The sequence below is a fragment of the Papio anubis genome, chromosome X (assembly GCF_008728515.1).
Source record: "Papio anubis isolate 15944 chromosome X, Panubis1.0, whole genome shotgun sequence".
NCBI classification, from domain to species: domain Eukaryota; kingdom Metazoa; phylum Chordata; class Mammalia; order Primates; family Cercopithecidae; genus Papio; species Papio anubis.
In genome coordinates, this window is record NC_044996.1 from 108,167,565 (window position 1) to 108,180,073 (window position 12,509).

At 38.6% G+C, this 12,509-nt stretch overlaps 1 pseudogene; it reads right to left on the minus strand.

The window, feature by feature from the left end:
• Positions 1-306: 306 nt before the first annotated feature.
• Positions 307-6,022, minus strand: LOC101005381 (annotated as a pseudogene).
• Between the last annotated feature and the right edge of the window lie 6,487 nt (positions 6,023-12,509).

Below are 12,509 nucleotides of genomic sequence, written 5' to 3' on the forward strand. Positions count from 1 at the left end.
CTTAACATCCTGAGCTGAAGCGGTCCTCCCACCTCAGCCCTCTGGGTAGATGGGACTACAGGTGTGCAACACCATGCCTGGCTAATTTTTGTATTTTTTGTAGAGACTAGGTTTCAACCATGTTGCCCAGGCTCTTCTTGAACCCCTGGGCTCAAGCAATCTATCCACCTGGGCCTCTCAAAGCGGGGAGGGATTACAGGCATGAGCCAATGTGCCCAACCCCATTTCTCTTTTTAAGAATAATTCTTTTATTTCTGGTTTTATGTATTTTTACAAATAATTGACATGATAATGTAATATTCACAATGCTTCAAAAATGTGAAAAAAGTATATGTGAATATTAATCACATAATTGATAAAATATATGAAATAATGAAGCCAAAGCAGGTCATCAAGAAATATTTATAAACATTAGGTATTGAATTTACAGGTGTTGCCAAAGTTGTACATCCATGGGGCCAGTCGTCATAAATTCTGATTGATGTTTAAAATGAGAGCAAGAAATACCCAATTAAGTAGTAAATTGAAAACCATCTAATCTTCTTCCGATGCATCTGTGACGTCTTCTTTGTACTTGTAAATTTGCATTGCACGTTGAATAGGAGTCTTAACAGAGTCCTAAGCCCATCCCTTCCTGGCAGTCTTTCAATGATGTGAGGCATTTCGTAACCCTTGCTTAGAATGAAATCCTTAAAGGCAATTGGTCCGTAAAGATCGTCAAGAATATTGGGTTCATCAGGCTTTTCAAATAACAGCTTGGGGTCAATCAAAGGTTAATCACTTCTTACCTTTTTCCCCAACTTAGGTTTAAGGTACCATGCTCCATACCTCATCTTCATACGCTGTGCGGTGTAAGAATTCGGTGCTGTCTGGAGTTTCCTGTACCAGTCTTTTTCCTGTGAGAAGGATTCGACCTCATCCATTTCATCTAGCTCTATTCTGTATTGCAGTGCTGAGGCCCATTCTTTTATCTTCTTAATCTGTTGGTCTTCATAGGTTGCTCTCCACTTGGGGGTAAAGTCAAACAGACTCCTGATGGATTCTTCATCAACTCCCATGTCTCAAGCCCACTTGAAGTCACACAGTTTTCTCGATGTGTCTATGTTGAAGAGAGTCAGAAACACACTCCGTTGTGCTTGGTGTATCTTCCTGAAGCAGTTCTTTTAGATGGGACGCTCGAATCTTGGGAGACTCCGAGAATTGATGGGACGCTGGAGCTTTGGGAGGCTCCGGGGAGAGATGGGACACTCTAGTCTTGGGAGGCTCCGGGCGGAGACTGGACACCTGACGAGTCTTGGGATGCTCAGGGCAAAGATGGGATGCCTGAGTCTCTGGAAGCCGTAGGCAGAATTCTCTACGAGGGTATTTACCAGACTTGGTGGGTTCCTTGGTTTTCTTCTCCCGGCCCTCACAGTAAGCCCATGCCTTCTCCAGCTTCATCTCAGGATCCAGCGGTTTCAGCACCTGTAGTAGGAGACCTGGAGGCAAATCTCCCAGATTGGGGTACATGGCCAAGGGATGCTTAGCCATCAGCTGGGCTTCCTCTACGAACGCCTTCCGTGCTGGCTGGGCTGGCAAGAGCTTGGAAAACATGGCCGCTTTCTTGAGCAGCTTTTTCTGCCTGCTTTTGGGGTCAGCTTGGGGACCTCTGTGAGAGATTTTGGGGAGTAAAAACTCATCACGGAGACAAATAAGCATATCTTCAGGAGACGGACAGCTGTAGCAGAAGTCGTCCATGCCCTCCTTCACAAATACCCAGTTCTAAATTTACAGGAAAAAGTCAAACAACCCCATCAAAAAGTGGGCAAAGATATGAACAGACACTTCTCAAAAGAAGACATTTATGCAGCCAACAGACACATGAAAAAATGATCATCATCACTTGCCATCAGAGAAATGCAAATCAAAACCACAATGAGACACCATCTTACACCAGTTCGAATGGCGATCATTAATAAGTCAGGAAACAATAGGGGCTGGAGAGGATGTGGAGAAATAGGAATGCTTTTACACTGTTGGTGGGACTGTAAACTACTTCAACCATTGTGGAAGACAGTGTGGCAATTCCTCAAGGATCTAGAACTAGAAATACCATTTGACCCAGCCATCCCATTACTGGGCATATACCCAAAGGATTATAAATCATGCTGCTATAAAGACACATGCACATGTATGTTTATTGCAGCACTATTCACAGTAGCAAAGACTTGGAACCAACCCAAATGTCCATCAATGACAGACTGGATTAAGCAAATGTGGTACATATACACCATGGAATACTATGCAGCCATAAAAAAGAATGAGTTCATGTCCTTTGTAGGGACATGGATGAAGCTAGAAACCATCATTCTGAGCAAACTATGGCAAGGACAGAAAACCAAACACCGCATATTCTCACTCATAGGTGGGAATTGAACAATGAGAACACTTGGACACAGGGTGGGGAACATCAGGCACTGGGGCCTGTTGTGGGGTGGGGGGAGGGCGGAGGGATAGCATTAGGAGATATACCTAATGTAAATGACGAGTTAACGGGTACAATAAACCAACATGGCACATGTATACATATGTAACAAACCTGCACATTGTGCACATGTACCCCAGAATTTAAAGTATAAAAAACAATAAAACAAAACAAAACAAAAACCAGTTCTGGGAGTCCATGGGCGGGAACCTCAGGCCTCTGTGCTTGCGCTTCGTGATACACTTGGAAGGCGGTTTGTCACAGTACCAGGGCTTGGAGTCCATGCCCGGGGACCTGGGCCGGTCCTGCGGCCTCTGGCCCCCCATGGTGGCCCTCGCTGGGGTGCCACCTCTCCAGTTTCCACGGTTCCTGATCGCTGCTGCCCTAGTCGCTAGGAGACCGCCAGCCACGTGCAGGTCAGATTCTTCCTGGAAGCGGGGCAGCACAGACACCACCTGTGCAGCTCGGATTCTCCAGGGAATGGTCAGCAACGGAGTGCCCAAGCCCCTGCTCATTCCATGGTGTGGTCCATGGGATGGACAGAGCGCAGTTTCTTTTTCAGTTCGCCTTTGGATGGACATTTCGATTGTTTCCCGTTTTGGACTATGATAAATATTCTATGAACATTTGTGTCCATGTCTTTACACGTACATATACTTTCATTTCTCTTGGATACATTTTAGCTAGGAGTCCAATGGCGGGATCATATAATAGGTGTATTTTTAACGTTTTTAAGAAACGACCAAACTTTTACAAAGTATTTACACTATTTCATATTCCTTCTACTAGTGTAGGAGCATTGCAGGTTTTTTCACCTATGATCCAACACTTGGTATGGTTAGTCATTTTAATTTTGGCTATTCTAATAGGTGTTAGTGGAATCTCACTGTGGTGTTTATTTGCATTTCATAATGACTACTGGTATTGAACATCTGTATATTTGCTTATTTGCAATTTTTATCTCTACTTGGGTGAAGTTTCTGTACAATTTCTTTTCCATTTTTAAATTATGTTGCTGGATATCATATTTCATTTTGAGAATCCTTGCTGTGTTCTGGATGTAAGTTCATTATCACATATATGATTTGCAAATTTTTCGCTTCATCCTTGGCTTTTCCCTTTCATTGTCTTAACAGTGGTAAAGAGAAGTTTTTTAATTTGATGAAGTTCAACTTATCAATTTGTTCTTTTATGGATTGTGCTTCTTTTGATGTATCTGTGAAAACTTTGCCTACCCAAAGTTCACAAAGTTTTTTAAAATTTAAATCTGTTTAATTTTTTGTAAACAGCACACGATGTAGATCAAAGTTTTTATTTGAATAAACGTGTCTATTGCCTATGTATATATGATAAATTTCAGAACAATTTTTGTAAAGACTATCTTTTGTCTACTGAATCACCTTTGGAAATTTGTAGAATATAAGATGTCTATATTTTTTATGGATCAATTTCTGGGCACTCTTTTCCGGATTTTTCTCTCACACAAATTTCACACTCTGTTGATTACTTTAGCTTTATAATAAATCTAGAAATTAGGCTGTATTAGTCCTTTAACAACGTTCTTTTACAAAGTTGGTTCTTCTAGGTCCTTTGAATTTCTATAAAAATTTTAAAATCAGTTTGTCAATGTCTAAAAAATCCTGTTGGGATTTTGATTAGGATTTAGTTGAACCTATAGATCAATTTGAGGATAATAGACATATTAACAATAGGAAGTCTTCTGACCACTGAAAAAGGTACATTTTTCCATTTGTTTGTGTGATCTTTAATTTTCTCAGGAATATTTTGTGTTTTTTTAGTGTATACGACTTTCACATTTTTTTCTCTCCAGAGTTTTCCTAAATATTGTTTTTGATACTGTAATATGTAGTATTGTTATTTAAATTGCAATTCCCAATTTTTTGTTGTTAGTATATACAAATATTGAGTTTTGTATATCCATCTTGCATCATACAACCTTGGTAAACTCACTTACTACTTTCAGGAGCATTTTTGTAGATTTCACTGAATTTTCTTTATATATGATAATGTCATCTGTGAATAAAGACAGTTTCTCTTCTTTCTTTCAAAATTGAATGTTTATACTCCTCCAGTCCAGTTGCAATCCTTGATTTTCCTTTGAATCATATCAGTTAAATTTTTATCTTTCTTATGGTGTTTAAAACTATACTTATTAAAGAGATTTAAAAAAAAATGTATAGACAAATTCACCTTACATTATTCCTTTACCATATTATTTTCTCAGCACATAATAATTTTTTCTGTACATTCTTATCCATTTTTAAAAAGAAGTTTTTTTATTTCCCTTGGTAGGTGCAGCTGAACAACGTTTTCTACCATTACTAGCAAGTATACCCTAGTTCCTCCTTGTAAATGAGGCATGATCAATGCCTTTCTTGCCTTTGGCTTCTCCTCTGTAAAATAGACACAATGTATATTCTTAGGTTTCTCATTAAATCAAAGAAATGGATTATGTGTAAATCAAGATAATCTATATAACATGATTTTGTGTAGTGTCTGGCACAGAATAAGAATCCAGTAAAGTATTGTTATTTTATATAGTATTACTACAATTTGAAAATAAAAATATCCTACATTCAGTGTGTCTAAATAAAGGAGAAGCAGAAATCATACAGATCTATTTACATGTTACAAATATTTTCATTTATCAATTATAAGAATCTGTTAAACTCTCAACATATTTGGTAGATTTCACAATGCGTAGTTGGTAAGACCATTTTGATATGGATTTATTTTTAACTTTCTTACTTGGAAAAATTCCATGGACTGTATGTTAAATTCAAAAGCCAATACTTCAACAACTCTCTATAACAGTACTCTAACTAGCAAGCTCATATGAGTATTCACTTATCTAAAATGGGTGAGAGTTTGAATAAAACTTCTATATTTTAAGTAATTCCAGAGAAAAACACACAATGAAGCTCCTAAAGGTCAAAATTTTTCATGTGACTGTTCATTAAAACAGTTTTTGTACCTCACAGCCACTTCATTTTTTTCACTTTTCAAAGTAGAATGTTATACAAAAGACTCATATCCAGAATACATAAATAATTATTAAAATGTGACAATGAGACAGCAAAGAACACAAAACAAAAATGTATAACACACAGTAGTTTCACATGTATGGAGATATATAGGTAAAGAAATAATTATAGTTGTGTGTACATATTGGTTAATATACATGCATTATAGCTCTGTCTGCTGAGAAACTAGAAAAAAATGACACCCAAGTAGCCAAAAGCACATCCAGTGTCCAGATCTTGGTTTCTAAATGCCATTCTCCAAAATAACAAAAACAAAACAGAAATATCCTTGGAGAAATGAGTAATTCTAGGCCTGGGGCAGTGAAAACATAAGATGAGCCTGGAGTATTATGTAATGACAGAAAATAGGAAGTGCTCAGAAAACAAAAGAATAAAAGCAGATCAGGAGCCAAACTGAAAGAGCACTCAATGGCCAAAGTTAAAACAATTTAAGCAACATGAGAATTAAAATTTAAAAATTATAACACAATATAAAATAAAATATCCATGAGTCCATAGTAATATAAATAATTGTACAAATAAATAAATGAAAAAAAGGTGGCCGGGCGCGGTGGCTCACGCCTGTAATCCCAGCACTTTGGGAGGCTGAGGCAGGCGGATCACAAGGTCAGGAGATCGAGACCATCCTGGCTAACACGGTGAAACCCCGTCTCTACTAAAAATACAAAAAATTAGCCAGGCGCGGTGGCAGGCGCCTGTAGTCCCAGCTACTCGGGAGGCTGAGGCAGGAGAATGGCGGGAACCCGGGAGGCGGAGCTTGCAGTGAGCTGTGATCCGGCCACTGCACTCCAGCCTGGGCGACAGAGCCAGACTCCGTCTCAAAAAAAAAAAAAAAGAAAAAAAGGTGCAAATCTGTCTTATGAAGAATTTCAAAAAATGTACATAGATACTCCTCCCTCCTGAGGTGGAATTTAAATGTCCTCCCCAGAGTGTGGGCTGGATTCTAAAAAATTGAATATGGAAAGGAAAAAATGGTAACATTTTAGTGGAGAAGCCTGGCAGTTCTCTCCTTAACCAAGTGATCAATGTTAATATCAGCAGTGAGAAGTCACGTTGGTATCATGCACTCCTCTGATAGGATGTGATGAGAAAGACACTTCATCTCTATAGTATACTTCTCTAAATTCCAGAATCCTAGTCTAATGAGGAGAAAACATCTAACAAACCCAAGTCCAGGGACATTTTGCAAAATTCTCAAGTACTCCTCAAAACCATAAAGGTCATGGGAAACAAGTAAAGGCTGAGAACCAGTCATAGACTTTAGATTAAAGAGACATGAAAACTAAATTCAATGTGGTAGGCTGAGTTGTATCCTGACACTGAAAAAGGACATGGGTATAAAAAATTTACAAATCTGAATAAAGTCTGAAGTTTAGTTAATAGTAATATGTCAATGTTAATTTTTTAGTTTAAATGCATGTACAATGTAAGATATTAATTTTAGGGGAAGCTGGGCAAAATGTGCATGAAAATGCCTTATACAGTCTTTGCAACTGGTTCATAAATCAAAAATTATTCTAAAATAAAAAGTTTCCATTTTAGACTATATATTGCATCATGACAAATTATCAGCAAATTACTATTAATCATACAAGAGAGAAAGCTGTAGCTTCTTTTAAATGCATATTTATGGCCCCTCTGCCCCCATATATAGTAAAACGTAAGCTTTTCGAAGTGGAGCCAGTCATCTACATTTTACACGGTCTCTAAATTATACACACCAATAGGTGAGAATTACTTTTCTAAAGCCCTGTGCCTTTTATAGGCCCCAAAGACTTTCAAAGAGTTTAAAAACCACAGTAGTTATGGTATTATCCAAAGTCACCAAATTTGGAGAAAATTAAATTTCAGCAAGTGCTATATGGGAAGGTAAAAATCAGAGAGTGGAGCCCGTGGACAAAATAATTCACTTAGACACATGTATATAACTAGTAGGCCCACAGGATAATGACATCATGATAGAAGAGTAAAGAAGATTCAAAGTTTGGTGAGTACCTGACTGGCAGTGATAAAAAACTAGGAGTGAAAGCAACTTACTTGTGCAAACAGTCCTTCTTGGGTTAAAGAAAACTGACATCACTATAGAGTACAGAGAAATTACAACTGGCCTGTTCAATCAACAAGCAACAACCGCCTTAGTATGAAGTGTTACTCCAGAAATGAATAATGCAGCTGACAAGCAAAACCAACACCAACAAGCTAATAAATAAATGTTCAAGGAAGTCAAAATGCTCTGAGCAGAGTAGCATGTAATGAATAAGTATACAAGAAAATTAAAATAAACAATGAAAATCAATTGTGATGAAGTGCATTGGTTTAATGGAGTCGAAATAATCCCAGTTCTGACATCTTTGTGTGCCTCTGCCTGCTCTTAATTACCTACAACCTTTACTGCAGACTTAACTCAGGACACAATTTTCACCCTCCAGCAGACTCATGTTATCTGCAACCTTGTTGCCTCTTCCACCCACATATGGCACCTGCCAGCCTTTCTCAGATACTCAATCATTTTCATTCTGATCCAACCCACTTTGGAATTCTTTTTCTTTTATTAGCTCTTGGTAAGTTTACTTTCTGGGATGATTAATTTTCTGTGTCAACTTGGCTAGGCTATGGTGCCCAATTATTCGGTCAAACAGTCTAGATGTTGCTGTGGAGGGATTTTTTATATGTGATTTAATATTTTATACCAGTAGACTTTGAATAAATCAGATTTACCCTGCATAGGATGGGTGAGCATCATCCAATCAGTTGGAGGCCTTTAAGAAAAAGACAAAAGTTCCCCCCAAAAGACGGAATTCTCCCTCCAGACTGAAACACAGCAATCCGTTTGAGTTTCCAGCCATTAGAATCAAGACTGCAACATCAACTTTTGCCTGAATTTCTAACCCACAACCAGCTCTGCAGACTTTGGATTTGCCAACCCCCACAGTTGCATAAACCAATTCCTTAAAATTTCTTTATCTATCTATCTATCTATCTATCTATCTATCTATCTATCTATCTATCGGCAAGCATATATGTATCTATTCTATTATTTCTATATATACAAATCTTATTTCCTATTATCCTATATATCCCCCTTTCTCTATATATATACACACACACCTACACACACACACACACACACGCATATATATACACACACACACATATTTTCTTATCTTTCTGTAGAATCTTGATTAGTACACTACTCGTTTTTATCAGTTTTCTACCAGTAACAATGTACATATCTTGTCTTATAATGATGTGCACTGCAGCAATTTTACCACTGCTACACCCACTGACAATTTTTCTCAGCAAGGTATAGAATATAGTTAAGGAATAAGAAATAATATAGACTTAAAGGTTTCCATTTTGTTTTTTGAATCACAAAGCATAGAAGAATTATTCCGTACCTTGGCTGAATATCAGAATCACTTGTGGCCCATCTTAAAAGTATATATGCCAAGGTTCTAACCCAAGCCTGCAGAATCAAAATTCCTCCCATTGATAATGATTCACAGCCAAGGGCTGAAATCCCTGGATACATAGTAATTTGATCACAGTATCTCAGACAGGATATAGTCCAGCACTACTGATATTAATAAAGAACTTGAGGCAAAAAGAGAACAAATGACTTACACAAGTTCTCAAAAAGTAAGAATGAACAGTGTCAGGCTAATATTTTTCATATTTCTAGAAGATTTGTCCTATTTTCTGGTATAAATTCCAGAAAAATATGACAGTATTCCTGTTTCCTTTTATGCATATTTGTCATCTGGTCCATTGTTCCAATTCACAGATATAAATATATTGCAATATTTAGAAAATAATCGAGCAGAGGCAGCTCTATTTTATAAGGTGGTTCAGGTACAAATGACACTCTCTAGTATATAGCTAGAGGACTTCACAAATGGCTAAAATCTTGGCAATTTTGTGCGTTGATAAAGTTATAAAACTTTGAGGACAGGTAAATGTTACTGTGCCATATCCTCTGATTTAATTAAAAAAGACTGCTCTCACTTTCCTATTGATGGAATTTCATAGATGCATTTAACAAATTGTCATTACTCTTAGCTTATTTTCTAGTAGCAAGCAAAATAATTCCAAAATCACTTCATATCATGGATATGAATAATGTAGAATAATCAATAATCTCAGTTGTCCACGAGTGCTGATTTAATCTTATTCCTTGGCTTCTAATGCAAAATTTGCATCTTTTACAGAATTTCCAATTCACAGAGTACTGTATGCATACACACATAACCAGTTAAAAGCCATGTTCTCAGCTAATGTCCAACATTGGAAGAGCAGGCAAAAATACGCAATATTAGTATTATTTACAGACAGATTGTTACCATTTTAACCTCAATTTTGAAATACAGGTTGTTGGCCAGGTGTGGTGCCTCAAGCCTGTAATCCCAGCACTTTGGGAGGCTGAGGTGAGTGGATCATGAGGTCAGGAGTTCAAGACCAGCCTGGCCAAGATGGTGAAACCTCATCTCTACTAAAAATACAAAAAAAATTTAGCTGGGCATTGTGGCGGGCGCCTGTAATCCCAGGGACTCGGGAGGCCGAGGCAGAGAATTGCTTGAACCCAGGAGGCAGAGGTTGCAGTGAGCCGAGATCACGCCAGTGCACTCCAGCCTGGGTGACAGAGCAAGACTCCATCTCAAAAAAAAAGAAAAAAAAAAAGAAGAAAAGAAATACAGGTTGTTAATTTTACGTTAAAACCACAGCTCTTAAGAATAACATATATATATCTATATACACATATATATTCATGTATGTACACACGCATATATATTCATACCACAATTCACATAAAAGTCCAAAGCTTAGCTAGATTTAACATTAGTGATCAAAGCCTAATATGTATAGGCAAATGTATGCATTCAATACACATGTGAACGCACCACAGTTTTCTAAGATATTATTGAAACTTTTACAAAATGTTAATTGAGTTGTGATTTTATAAAAATAGTTCTAGTATTATATTATATTACTATCTGTGTGTTCATTTGACCTAACAGTACTCCTTACAAAGAAAAGAGTCTGAAGGATATTCTACATCATCCAGCTGTGAAACAGCTTTATGATGCCAAGTGTCCCATACAGAGTTTACTCCAATGAACTGGCTTAATTTAGAATGTAATCTAACCAATTATACTTAATAACATGGCTAGGAACATCAGCCCCATAGTCTAAAAACCAGTGTGAAAACCAGTGCCTCTGGGAAAAAATGAAGTGGACTTCTGGTTTTGCATAGGATATTGTGATTGCTATTTCCATTGCTCCTTTTACATTTATAACATATAGATAAGCCGAATATGACTTTTCATTTTGTAGCCACAATCTCTGTAGACAAACTGATCAACTGAAATACTCACATTGATTTGGTCAACATATTTATCAATGAATAATGATTTAGGAAAGTTATTTTCAATGATTTAGGAAGTTATTTTCCTGATTTGGACAATTGTGCACCTGGATTCATTTACAAACTATTGTCTTTTTCTAAATGTTAGAGATGTTTGATGTGAGGAAGAAAAACTTAAGGAGGGAGACCTACGTGGAGGAAACTGCATTTTTCTCTACAGCATAATTCAGGAATACATTGGATTAGAAGTCAAAGTGATGATTTGGAAGGAACTAAAAGCACCGATATTTGATAGAGACCTGGTGAACTAGGGAAGCGATTCTAAATAGATTATTTTGGATGTGGAACAGATACTTCCAGTCATCATCGCAGTTTTTAGTCCTTGACAGTGACTTAAGGTCTCAGGAATGCTAAGCAATGTTACAATACCTGCACATACAACACAATCATATGCCCCGCCAACAGTAGCTGCTCTCAGTGTTGCAGGACTTGTTCTTAGTTCAGCTAAAGACTAGCTCCTTGTCCATCTCACGGTCACGAAAATTCAGGCTTGCTGACGGTTTGAAGGGTGAGTAAAGCAGAATCTTATTGGGTGAACAGGGAAAAAGGGGGAAGAGGGACTTTCCTCAAGTCCAGAGTTCCTGCCCGTGCACTTCCCACCTCATGCTGTTTAAATCCCAGGTTCTACACAGGAAGAGGTGGGGCCAGACTTCTCCCCGCTGCAAAGGGCGCGAACTCCTGTGTCTCCACCCCAGTGCGCAGGCTGGTTCGTGTTTTCCTGGGGGACCCCCTCCCACCTGGCTGTCTCATTCCCCGCCTCTGAAGAAGTACATCTAACTGCTGTTAGAATAAGGATAAGGACGAAGACCGATCTTAACTGCTTCCTGCTGACAGGGGGCGCTGTTTTGGGGAAACGGCAGTCAGATCGCCCTCAGAGGCCTATCTAAGGGTTCCCAGCAGAAGAGGCCCTCCTCAGAGGCTCTGGTTGTACGACAGTTTGGAGTTTCATGGCCTGAAGGTAAGAACAGACAAACTGGGTTATTAGGAAACATGTATCGGCCAGGCGCGGTGGCTCACGCCTGTAATCCAGCACTTTGGGAGGCTGAGGCGGGTGGATCGCAAGGTCAGGAGTTCAAGACCAGTCTGGCCGACATAGTGAAACCCCGAGTGGTGTGCCTGTAATCCCAGCTATTCAGGAGGGTGAGTCAGGAAAATCACGTGAACCCGGGAGGCGGAGGTTGCAGTGAGCTGAGATTGCACCATCATACTCCAGCCTGGGCAACAGTGTGAGACTCCTCCTCCTCCTCCTCCTCCTCAAAAAAAAAAAAAAAAAAAAAAAAAAAAAAGGAGAGCATGTATCAAAACGAAACAAGGGGAAGGGAAGGATAGCTCAAAACTTATAAAGCCCTTTTACCAGTTTGCGTGGGGACAGGGAGGCCAAATGCCCGGCTGGTAAAAAACTTCACCTTTTTGCCAGTATGTTGGGCTTCTCGATTCCCCCTCCCCTGAGCCCAATCCCAAGCTAACCAGTTTAGAGTTTAGGAAATTAACTCTTTCCAGTTTGGAGGATGCATCTGAGGGAAGTGTTCCATAGTACGGGGACACAATTACCTATCAG